Source organism: Lissotriton helveticus, chromosome 1_2, assembly GCF_964261635.1.
Source record: "Lissotriton helveticus chromosome 1_2, aLisHel1.1, whole genome shotgun sequence".
Classification (NCBI taxonomy): Eukaryota; Metazoa; Chordata; class Amphibia; order Caudata; family Salamandridae; genus Lissotriton; species Lissotriton helveticus.
Window position 1 is genome coordinate 338,344,775 of NC_136058.1, and position 13,308 is coordinate 338,358,082.

General features: G+C 42.5%; 1 non-coding gene across 1 annotated transcript; it reads left to right on the forward strand.

Annotated features, from left to right (window-relative positions):
• Positions 1–828: 828 nt before the first annotated feature.
• Positions 829–900, forward strand: TRNAD-GUC (transfer RNA aspartic acid (anticodon GUC)). The gene has a single exon. It is a non-coding gene; the product is annotated as a tRNA-Asp (tRNA).
• Positions 901–13,308: the final 12,408 nt, after the last annotated feature.

A 13,308-nucleotide genomic window follows, 5' to 3' on the forward strand; every position in this document is an offset into this window, starting at 1 on the left:
TTTAGGAAAAAAGATGACTTGTCCTAACCAAAAGCAGCATATCTGCCTATTACAATACTGTGAATTGATCGAGGGTATGCCTTAACCCCAAGGAGGTGAGCACTGTTTAACTGATGCCAATAAGTCCTCGTTAGTATAGTGGTCAGTATCCCCGCCTGTCACGCGGGAGACCGGGGTTCAATTCCCAGATGGGGAGGCGATTCCTTTTATTCACACAATTAAATAAAATGATGAACTTTCTAACATTGTAAAATATATCTGTCATTATCCTTGCCTATTCCGATTGAGAAAAAAGGTTGAATTCACTGATGAACAAAATGCTTACTGATGTGTTAACTGAAATTCATAATATGCTCTGAATATTTCAATATGCACAGGCGTACCATCAAAAACACTTTACATCTGCATTCTCTTGGAAAATGAGATGAAGCAGTGGTGAATCCTAGGCTGCTGTTCCACTCGATTGGCACAATTTACAAGTAGAATGACTGCTTTTAGTTAGTAGTGACCCCTGGTGGCTAATAGTTATAAGCTGCAAATGGTAAAGTGAGCTGATTATATAGATATATATATATATATAAATATATATATTGATAGTTAGAAAGATAGCTAGATAGACACATCGATAGATAGATATTTATTTCAATGAAATAATTTCTTGATAATACTGATTGTTTTTGGCAAGGAATTTCTGTATTGAAATATTTAGGAAAAAAGTTGACTTGTCGTAACCAAAAGCAGCAAATCTGCCTATTACAATACTGTGAATTGATCGAGGGTATGCCTTAACCCCAAGGAGGTGAGCACTGTTTAACTGATGCCAATAAGTCCTCGTTAGTATAGTGGTGAGTATCCCTGCCTGTCACGCGGGAGACCGGGGTTCAATTCCCCGACGGGGAGGCGATTCCTTTTATTCACACAATTAAATAAAATGATGTACTTTCTAACATTGTAAAATATATCTGTCATTATCCATGCCTATTCCGATTGAGAAAAAAGGTTGAATTCAGTGATGGCCAAAATGCTTACTGATGTGTTAACTGAAATTCAGAATATGCTCTGAATATTTCAATATGCACAGGCGTACCATCAAAAACACTTTACATCTGCATTCTCTTGGAAAATGAGATGAAGCAGTGGTGAATCCTAGGCTGCTGTTCCACTCGATTGGCACAATTTACAAGTTGTTATATAGCTCCTATATATCCTTATATCGTGTTAAGTTAGCATAGGTACATTTGAGATTTAAACGCCATTTTTCCTTTCTTGCAACTTCTGCACACGACCCTTAATTGTTGACTTAGCTTTCAACCTAGTGGTTTGCCGTGGTGTATGTGAGAATAATATGTTATTGCTCTGATATCAGCTTTGTTTAATAAACCATGTCTGCACGGAGAGTGCTAAAGTTTCAGGAGCAACACGATATGGAATTGTTATGAGGTCTGATCTCCACGCCTTCATAGTCATAACACAAGTGCAGCCTTTGCCAACTTGGGCTTGAGGCGGGATTGATATTGCTTTGCAGGAGAATTGTTAACACACTTGATGCGGTGCACATGCAGAGAGAGCTGGTGTATGCTGATGTGATTCCTTCATGCTAGGACACTACGGTATGGGCCCGCCCTAAAACAACCCAAAGAGACCTTCTTAGCTAATAATATAATATATGTGTTAGGGAGGGTGAGATATAAGTGTTGTTAACTCTTATTCATTACAGCATGTTAACATGCTGTCACCATTCGCTTTTTATGTCTTAGTAACTATGCTGATAATTTTGCTACTGATAATAAGTATACTTGTATTATCTAAGATACTGCGCCTGAGAAGACGGCATTAGTAAATAAACATTTCAAATGCACATGTGTCTTCTTTACTCCATGTTCTGGTTTGTAATGATAACATAATGAAAGAGTGTTCATGAGTCCCACGTACCCTGAGGTACTGTAAGTTCATGTTCTGGTTTGTCTAAACATTGGAAGTTTGATATGTCCAATGAGACACTGTAGCTAGCTCGGTAAGGGGTGAGTTGGTTGCTAAGGTAAGTTTTGGGACACCCTAATTTGCCGAGGTTCCACTCCTCTGTGCACAGTTCTGTGTGAGTACAGAAACCCTGCGACATGGCGCCCAACGGTTTCGGTGGTCTTATATCATGACACTCGAGTAGTTTATCGTTCATGCCTTAACCCCTTCACATCCGTTTCCGGAAAACGGGGTGTCGGTGAAACCTACCTATTTTTTGAAATAGGTCATTATTCAAGCTTGATTCTTTCTTAAACGGTTTCTTTGAATTACTACCCAGTTGTGCTACAAAGTATTCTTTGTGTTTTCTAGTTTCCAGTGTTGTCATGGCGGCGGTGGCTATTGCGCAGCATAGTCGCGTAGCGGTACGCAACCATCTTCAGACGTACCAGGTCCCAGTAGATGGGATGGCTGTGATTTTCGTGGTATGTGCAGATCCGGCGTTTCCTTACGAGTTGTTTTACTCTTGGGTTACGTTTCCGGCTGTGGACGCTAATTCTGGTTTGTTCCACTCCTACACCGCCTCGGATGTCCCGGCTGAATATACGCCGTACAGGGCATTGGAAATACCTATTGATCATTGGCAGCATCGAGTTTGGTTTGATGGCGCCCTCCCCCACTCTTTGTCCGCAGCGAGGTTAGGTCCGCTCTCAATTCCAGGTACAAATTGTCCTGCGTTGGGTGGCTTTACCCCGCACCCGAATCACGGGGCTTGTACCCTAGCAGAAATTCGCAGGCTACATGTTGTTTCCATATCCGTGATTCGTGCTTTAGTGCAATACATCGGTCGACATCTTCCTGGTGGTCCCCAGGGGGGTGCGGCCGCTCCCGTGGAACGAGGCGGAATGCGTCTCAATCCAGTGATGGTTAATTCGGTTTTTGGTGCGCGTCCAGTTGACAACGATGACTTCCCATTCTGGCTAGCAGAGAAGTTTGATCAACTGGAGGCGGTTTTTCCGAATTCTACTCCTGCTGATAAACATAGAATGTTAACGATTACTCTACCGAAGGATATAACTCCTGAACTTGTTGACTGTGAAAGCTGGGGAAAAACATTTGCGGCAGTTTATACAAGGTGCTTCGGCACCCCGTCTATGACTGCCCTGCCTGAAATCATTAGACGTGTTCAGAATGATCACGGTCCAGAGGCAGCGGTTGAATTGGGTATGCGCCTGTGTGGTTCTTTTGAGATTGTAAGTGATCTCATTCTCTCCAATGTTAAAGGAGATGCAGTTAACTTTCAGGTGTCGAATGCTTTGGCTGCTCTGCCCGATGCCGACAAACCCCGCCAGTTAGCAAAGATTGTGGTGGCCGCTTATAAGACAATTGGCCGCACAAGTAGAGGTCTGAAATATTTTCCAGTAAAGGAGAAAAAACAACCTCAGGGACAATCTGCAGTGACAGATGTCCAGCCCAAGTCCAAAAAACAAAATTGGCCTAAGAAACAGACACAGGGGAAGCAGAATACACAGACTCAGGATTCTTTTCCTGCGGTACAGGCACCTGCGCCGACAGAAAAAGTTTATGATTTGCGCGATCGCGCGATGATTAAATCACCTGATCGATTTCAGGTTTCTGATCAACGCTCTCCTCGTTCCTTTCAGGAAACATCGGTCCCGAAGACCACTGGAGGAGGGGGTGGACGTGGACGTGGTGGCCAACAAGGACGTGGTCAGTCCCGCCAGACGGACGGCGCAGTGAAGCAGGAAGATTCTACGCCTAAGCGTCCGCAGTTTGCGAAAAAGAAAGTCGCAGCCTTAACAGCGCATAGATATGCCACAGATAGTGAGAACGCGGCTTCGGAATCTGACGTGGGCTCTGACCTTGCTGGACAGCGCGGCGGAGATTACCATAGTCAGAGAGGCGCTCCGTCCACTACTGAAGGTGACAGCGACTGAAGTGTTTGTTGTCATAGAAACAGCCGATACGAGATTAGCTCCCCCTGAAAGACTTTTTGAAATTGTCCTGTTAATTGAAGGTGACATACAGCGTACTGTCAGAGGGGTATTTTGGGAGACCTTGTCGTCTACGTACGACATTTTGCTTTCCGAGGCTGATTGGCCCCCACCTTTTGTGCTCGCAGCGCCGCGAGGGGAGGAGGTAATCCTTCCCAGTTTCGCGCACACTGTCTCGACTGAGCATGCGCAGCATTTTGCAGAAGAGTGGGCTCGGGCTCTTGCACCGGCTCTCTACCGCAACCAATGTGGTTGGGACAAATTGTCCCCTTGCCACGAAATTCCTTTGCGGTCTGAGCCGCAGCCTCAGCCTCAATATCCCATACGGCGTGAAGCTAAAGCAGCCGTCGCAGAAATCCTTGAACAATTGGAATATCAGGGAGTTATTGAAACGTGTGTGTCACCAATGAATAATCCCCTTTTTACTGTGACCAAACCTGACGGATCATATCGTTTGGTATTGGATTACCGGCATTTGAACTCGCATTGCCGTAACTGTGCAGTACAGAATACTCACGGCTCTGCGTTAGTGGATAGTCTAGTGCGTAAGCGTTTCAAGACAACGCTTGACATTTCCAATGGTTTTTATGCCCACAGACTGGAAGGCTTTAGCTCCCAATGGACAAGTTTTACGTCCGCTGGTGTGCAAAAATGCTTCCGGCGACTCCCTATGGGCTACAAAAATAGTCCTGGAGTCTTCACCTCCAGAATAGTCACTCTATTGGAGGGTATTGATCCCGATGCATGTTCTTATGTGGATGACATTTATCTCACAGACGACGAGATTTGGATGCATCTGTGTCGAGTGAATTCCATAATTTGTACCTTTGCTGATATGGGTTACAAATTTAATTTTGCTAAATCGCACATTGCAGAACACACGGTGTTGTTCCTCGGCTATGAGCTGAACAATGAAGGTAGAGGTTTGGCTCCTCACTTCTTGGAGAAATGCGCACAATTGCGCGCTCCTACAACACTGAAAAAATTACAGTCTTTGCTGGGTTTTTTGAATTTCGGCAGAACTTACATTCCGGAATATGCCCAGCGTATCAAGCCTTTGTATGCTTTGATACAACCAACTTTCTCAAAATCATGCTGGCTGCCTGAGCATTCAGCCATTTTGCAATCCTTGCAGGCTGATCTGCTCGCTTCTAAATATTTACTGACTCGTGATAACCACACCAATCTAGTAATAAGAATAATTCCTGGGACGGTGGGTTTCACATACCTCACTTTTAATGAAGGTGACACAGTACCTATTGCTTACAAGTCACACTTGTACACTTCGGCTGAGTTGCGGTTTCCCACAGTGGAAAAGGTTTTAACTGCTGTACAGATGGCAATTCTTAAGGAACGAGCACTGTCTCAGGGGAAACGCATGCTAGTGGTAACACCCTGTCCTCACTTGGAGGCAGTCACGAAAGCCAGTGTACCAAATTCAAAAGCTTTGCACCCTCGGTGGATTCAGTGGGCTGCGTCATTGTCATCCATGGATGTCATGTTTATTTTTGACGCCTCCTTACGGTCGCAAGAGTACTTGCAGTATGAATTCGTTCATCCTGCTCCTCTGGCTATGCGACCTTTGGAGGACTTCCATTGTATCATTTACACTGATGGGTCGGCGCAGGTTGCGCATGGCTCTAAACATGCCTACGTTTCCGCATGCGCCATTGTGGTCGGTTCTATGTTGAATGATGAGTTCATTTCCAGGGAAGTGCACACGATGCCCCTGGGCGATTGCACCGCACAATTGGCAGAGCTTCGTGCTCTATTACTAGCGTTAGAGTACGCAGATCCAAGTGTTACATCTTAGCAGCGATTGCTGCCTCTGAGAAGGGAAGTAAACATCCTGCGGGATTCCCTTCGAAGTATAAATACCACTTAAGTCCCGAAAAGGTTCCTTTTGTGACAATTCCTGATGTTGGGGAACGGCTGATTCCCAATTCGGATCGCAGAGCAGACTTGATTACAGCGGCTCATGAAGGTGTGGCGTCTGCGCATGCGGGCGTCTCAGCCACTGTAACGCAACTACAACAACGTTTCTGGTGGCGGGGACTGTACAAACAGACGCGTGATTATGTCCTTCTTTGTGACATATGCCAGCAGATTAAACCTTCAACTGCTACGCGTCCGCCACAGACTCAGTTGTACATTTCTAATAAACCACTAGGCTGTGTTTATTTAGATCACTGCGGTCCTTTTTCATCTGATACTGCGTATAAGTACATCTTAGTAGCAGTTGACTCATGCACACGCTTTGTGTGGGTATGGCCACATCGCAGCGCTGATTCACGGACTGTCATTAGAGATTTGCGTATCTTTATAGGGATTTTTGCCTGTGGTACCTTCCATTCGGATCAGGGTCCGGCTTTCGCCTCTAAGGCGTATAAGGATGCCATGACTTCAATGGGGGTCCAAGTCAAGTTTTCGTCACCCTACAGACCTGAGGGTAATAGTGTAGTTGAACGAATGAACCGTGATTTAAAGCAATCTTTGACAGCCCGAGTTATAGGCACTGGCAGAAACTGGCTGGCTCATCTCTATGGCGTGCAGCGTGCTCTTAATAATCTCCCTAGAAGGTCTCTGGGTGGGCGGACCCCATACGAAATGCTCTTTGGCATCAAAATGTACGTCCCTGACCTTGACGGTCTAGACTCAGTGGTTCGCGCCACTTCCTTTGACGCAGATGAACATTGCAATGTTTTACAGAATCTACAAAAGACCAGAGACAGTCTTGCAAAGGAACATTTGCCCTCCACATCGGATGATGCGTTGCAGATCCCGGTAGTTGGCTGGCTACCCCAGGTTGGAGAACTGGTTCGAGAGAAGATCGACAACAAGAAAGAGTTTGGTCCCTCCTATCGAGCTCCAGTTCCAGTGCTTGGAGTGAAGGGCACAAGAACAGTCATATTACCACCACTTCCAGGTCGTAAAGAAAACAGGTTTATTTCTATTGACAATGTCAAGATACACAGAGTGGCCGATTCTTCTTAGCATGACACCAGCTGTTTCCTGTCCTTCCATTGTGAGAAATTCAATTATGCCCACTGCTTCTAATATTGAACCTGAAGTGGCCATCGAATTACCTGCTGTTTCCAGTCCTTTATTAAATTATTTACCGGGAACTAACATTGATGAGACAGACTATGCCTATCCCGCTGATTTGTCCATACCTGACTTGCAAACACGTTTAGCCACAGAATCCAGATTTTCTTTTGACTCTGTTTCTCTTACCTCAAAGGAACCCTCTCGAGTTGCAGTTTATGCAAGTCTGTTTAAAAAACATTTTTTAATACCACCTTGGACTTACATTTGGCTAGTCCTTGTTTCGATTTACATTTTTATGTCAGTTGGTTTTGTGTTTTATTTTTTTCGAATCATCAATGGACATTATGTCGAGGAAAGAACATGCATTACTCATTTGAATGGAACTTTGGCCCCACTTTCCTCTTCACATTCTACACACAGATTAAAAAGAGACTTGACTTTGGTTAACATCACAGCATGGCCTGTTCTGGATGGAATCGCGTGGGATGCAGTTCGGTTTCAAATTCATGGCCCAACGGAAGTCGTTAATGTTCCTAATGTACTTAGAGTGAATATGGGGGATGTGGTGAAACAAAACATTCGTTCTGATGATTGGGATGTTAATGCTGTGGAAAGTTTGTTTTCTGATTTGAAATACTATGCTGCTTTTGATGCTGAGGATTTATATTTAGAATCTGCTAATTATGGTGAATTGTTCTGTTACCAACATTATGGCAATCACTTCTTACACAAGACATCTTCCCGAAGGGATGCTGTTAATTTTACTCAGTGGGAACATTGCCCAGCACCTACACAAGGGAGTTCAGAAACGTTTCTTAAAAAGTATACTTATTTCACTGACTTTAATCAGTCCAATCCCGAGTCATTTTATTTTAAATTTCACAAACAGCCACTGTCCAAGGTTAGACTTACCAATACAAAATTGTTGTATTCGAAGGCCTTCCTAGATCAATTAGTTACTGGGGGCTATGAGTTATGGAAGGATACAATAGACCTTAAATCGGTTTGGGGTTCAAGGGCCTGGCAGGTACGAGGCACTGAGGCTTTGCACCGTACATGTCTCATCCCGAATCATATGTTGTTTTTAAATGAAACCATTTCCCAGACCACATGCTTTGGATTGGCTACATGTAAAAGGTTAAACACCCCGTCTTTCCCGGAGTTGGAGGAATATGAGGATTGGAGTAATTTTACTCAATTGTCCATTAAAAATTTACAGGCTCTGCTTCTTAATTCCTCCTTTAACATATCCAGTATGAATCCTAAGGGTTGGCTGCTTTGGCACCGTAGTGCTGATTCTTGCCAAAAAAGATTTTTAAATATAACTGACGGTTTTAAGACTGCTAGATCTGATCCCCGGTTTGATTTGAGTCATACTGTCACCTCTTACTCTGTGGGCAAGTTGTGTCAAGCTTGGCTGAAACATTCAACTTTACCTGCGGTTAAGTATCACCTTTCCAAACTGAATGCAGACGTGGATTTGAATGATTTCATTAGGGGCCCAGCTAGTGGCAGATCAAAAAGGTGGTTATATGGGGTTTACAATGAAATTTGGAAACTGTCACAGATTGAGGCTGCTACACGCCTTAGGGCTATTGATCAGGCAAATCTTGAGAAAGTGCTTGCAGTTGTCGACAATAGCATTAACGTGCTTTCCTCTCGAATTTACACATTGGATAATATTGTGTCGTCTGTTGTTGATATTGTGCATGATGAAGTGTCAGTATTATACCATGGTCAAAATCAATTACGGTCAATCATGCAGTTTGCATGGACACTTCAGACTCTGAAAATGGGTAAGGTTCCCTGGGGATACATGAACGTTTCCTCTTTATTTGCACCATTTAATTTAACTGACAAACAACGCTTGCTTTCAATGCGTGATGCTTCTTTTTCTATGTTACATATTGAAAGGTTGGAATCTTTACCTTTTTCTGTGGCAGAAGCCACTGCTGCTACGTGGCTTATCCACGGTTTAATAACGCTGCCTTTTGCTTTATATAAGTTTTCTAATTGTATGAAATATGTGCCCATAGGTCGGTATGAGCCTTTAGGTAGCGGTTTTCTTCATGAAGTGTGGTCACTCCCATACTCATACAGATGTTTCAAGGATGAACAGGAGGTTTATCTAACAGGGGAGGAGTGTACTCAGACGCCAGATCATTTTTTAATGTGCAGACACATACAGTTACACGGTTCATGCAACAAGGACCGACCAAATATGGCTTGCATTTTACAAGGCACGCCAGTTCCTGCTATCATCCCCACGTTTAAATTGTTAGAGAATGGTAGTTATTTAATGCTCAATAATGAAAACTGTTGTGGGTTAATTAAAGGTATAGCTTTCATAGTAACAGTAAGTGAGCGAGTTATTTGCTGCAGAAATGTTCTTTATCCTCCCACACGTGAACATAGGGAGTCTTCCATTTGGCCACAGATACCGACCTTGGGAGCAGAATTCAGCGGCATGGCTAGAATAAGAGCTCTATTGTCCCAGAAAGAGGTGGCCTTGAGCTCGGCCCGTGAAACTTTCGTGCTTCACATTGCTAATACCCGAACGGAGGTTCAGGCTCTTTTAAATACTGATTTGCCTTTACATTTCGGAGCCATGGTTCGTTCTATCTTTAACGCATCCTCCACAACGGGCCTAGCACATTTTTTTAAAGTTGTTAGCAGTGGTCTCGTGACTTCCTTTGAGAAGATTTTTGGAGTCATCCCTGCCTTCTTCCATTCTATTTTTTCATCCTTGTTTGGAGGATTCCCGTTTTTCCTTGCATTAGCGGCTGGCGCTTTGGTGGTTTTCTGCCTTTTTAAATATGGATGCCCTTCCTGTGCAAGACCACGCGCAAGGGCTACTGACGCGGTTTCGCAACCGCATGCTTGATTATTATGGCACACTGCCGTTGGCGACTCTAAGCACGGCGTTTGGATTATCTTTTCGGTTCTCCTATTTTACCTGTGTCCAGCCTGTATTTCGCTGCCTGACCTGTGATTTCCTTTGGGCCATTGATTTGTGTCTTTGCGGACTAATTTCTTCTGACGTCGATTTTAATCAGCTGATGAGTCCTATCATTGCTCACGAGTTGGTTTGTTCTGACGAGAGGATTATGGCCTTGGCGGTGGCGCATGGACTAATGGGTCCCTGGGATGTATTGTCGGCAGCGCAGAATTTCTTGGAACAAAGTTTTCTTGAAAACCCACCGAGCTGTCCTCTGATGGTTATAGAGGATCCGGTGCTGGGAGATCACGTATGTTCCTTTCATCTTTTAAATTGGATGGCTGAACTGTTTTCGGATGAGGACAGTGACTTCCTCCTGGAGGCTGTTGCAGCTTACTTTTCATATACAGTCTTATCATAAACACTGCCTCGAATTGACATGCTGATTAATAGCATTTCCTTGATTTTATTGACTTTTGGTCAAGACATTTTATTTTTTGCTTGCCTATTGGCTTGAGCCACATTATACTTTTGGGCTATTTTTTAGCATTAGTTTTTATAATTGAATTTTTATTCATGCTCGTTTATTGTTGGATTCTGATCTCATGTGATGGCACTTCTGTTATCTTATTTAGTCCGTTCTCGGATCATGGGGGGGTGTTATATAGCTCCTATATATCCTTATATCGTGTTAAGTTAGCATAGGTACATTTGAGATTTAAACGCCATTTTTCCTTTCTTGCAACTTCTGCACACGACCCTTAATTGTTGACTTAGCTTTCAACCTAGTGGTTTGCCGTGGTGTATGTGAGAATAATATGTTATTGCTCTGATATCAGCTTTGTTTAATAAACCATGTCTGCACGGAGAGTGCTGAAGTTTCAGGAGCAACACGATATGGAATTGTTATGAGGTCTGATCTCCACGCCTTCATAGTCATAACACAAGTGCAGCCTTTGCCAACTTGGGCTTGAGGCGGGATTGATATTGCTTTGCAGGAGAATTGTTAACACACTTGATGCGGTGCACATGCAGAGAGAGCTGGTGTATGCTGATGTGATTCCTTCATGCTAGGACACTAAGGTATGGGCCCGCCCTAAAACAACCCAAAGAGACCTTCTTAGCTAATAATATAATATATGTGTTAGGGAGGGTGAGATATAAGTGTTGTTAACTCTTATTCATTACAGCATGTTAACATGCTGTCACCATTCGCTTTTTATGTCTTAGTAACTATGCTGATAATTTTGCTACTGATAATAAGTATACTTGTATTATCTAAGATACTGCGCCTGAGAAGACGGCATTAGTAAATAAACATTTCAAATGCACATGTGTCTTCTTTACTCCATGTTCTGGTTTGTAATGATAACATAATGAAAGAGTGTTCATGAGTCCCACGTACCCTGAGGTACTGTAAGTTCATGTTCTGGTTTGTCTAAACATTGGAAGTTTGATATGTCCAATGAGACACTGTAGCTAGCTCGGTAAGGGGTGAGTTGGTTGCTAAGGTAAGTTTTGGGACACCCTAATTTGCCGAGGTTCCACTCCTCTGTGCACAGTTCTGTGTGAGTACAGAAACCCTGCGACAAAGTAGAATGACTGCTTTTGGTTAGTAGTGACCCCTGGTGGCTAATAGTTATAAGCTGCAAATGGTAAAGTGAGCTGATTATATAGATATATATATATATAAATATATATATTGATAGTTAGAAAGATAGCTAGATAGACAGATCGATAGATAGATATTTATTTCAATGAAATAATTTCTTGATAATACTGATTGTTTTTGGCTAGGAATTTCTGTATTGAAATATTTAGGAAAAAAGATGACTTGTCCTAACCAAAAGCAGCACATCTGCCTATTACAATACTGTGAATTGATCGAGGGTATGCCTTAACCCCAAGGAGGTGAGCACTGTTTAACTGATGCCAATAAGTCCTCGTTAGTATAGTGGTCAGTATCCCCGCCTGTCACGCGGGAGACCGGGGTTCAATTCCCAGATGGGGAGGCGATTCCTTTTATTCACACAATTAAATAAAATGATGAACTTTCTAACATTGTAAAATATATCTGTCATTATCCTTGCCTATTCCGATTGAGAAAAAAGGTTGAATTCACTGATGAACAAAATGCTTACTGATGTGTTAACTGAAATTCATAATATGCTCTGAATATTTCAATATGCACAGGCGTACCATCAAAAACACTTTACATCTGCATTCTCTTGGAAAATGAGATGAAGCAGTGGTGAATCCTAGGCTGCTGTTCCACTCGATTGGCACAATTTACAAGTAGAATGACTGCTTTTAGTTAGTAGTGACCCCTGGTGGCTAATAGTTATAAGCTGCAAATGGTAAAGTGAGCTGATTATATAGATATATATATATATAAATATATATATTGATAGTTAGAAAGATAGCTAGATAGACACATCGATAGATAGATATTTATTTCAATGAAATAATTTCTTGATAATACTGATTGTTTTTGGCAAGGAATTTCTGTATTGAAATATTTAGGAAAAAAGATGACTTGTCCTAACCACAAGCAGGAAATCTGCCTATTACAATACTGTGAATTGATCGAGGGTATGCCTTAACCCCAAGGAGATGAGCACTGTTTAACTGATGCCAGTAAGTCCTCGTTAGTATTGTGGTGAGTATCCCCTCCTGTCACGCGGGAGACCGGGGTTCAATTCCCCGACGGGGAGGCGATTCCTTTTATTCACACAATTAAATAAAATGATGTACTTTCTAACATTGTAAAATATATCTGTCATTATCCATGCCTATTCCGATTGAGAAAAAAGGTTGAATTCAGTGATGGCCAAAATGCTTACTGATGTGTTAACTGAAATTCAGAATATGCTCTGAATATTTCAATATGCACAGGCGTACCATCAAAAACACTTTACATCTGCATTCTCTTGGAAAATGAGATGAAGCAGTGGTGAATCCTAGGCTGCTGTTCCACTCGATTGGCACAATTTACAAGTAGAATGACTGCTTTTGGTTAGTAGTGACCCCTGGTGGCTAATAGTTATAAGCTGCAAATGGTAAAGTGAGCTGATTATATAGATATATATATATATATATAAATATATATATTGATAGTTAGAAAGATAGCTAGATAGACAGATCGATAGATAGATATTTATTTCAATGAAATAATTTCTTGATAATACTGATTGTTTTTGGCTAGGAATTTCTGTATTGAAATATTTAGGAAAAAAGATTACTTGTCCTAACGAAAAGCAGCAAATCTGCCTATTACAATACAGTGAATTGATCGATGGTATGCCTTAACCCCAAGGAGGTGAGCACTGTTTAACTGATGCCATAAAG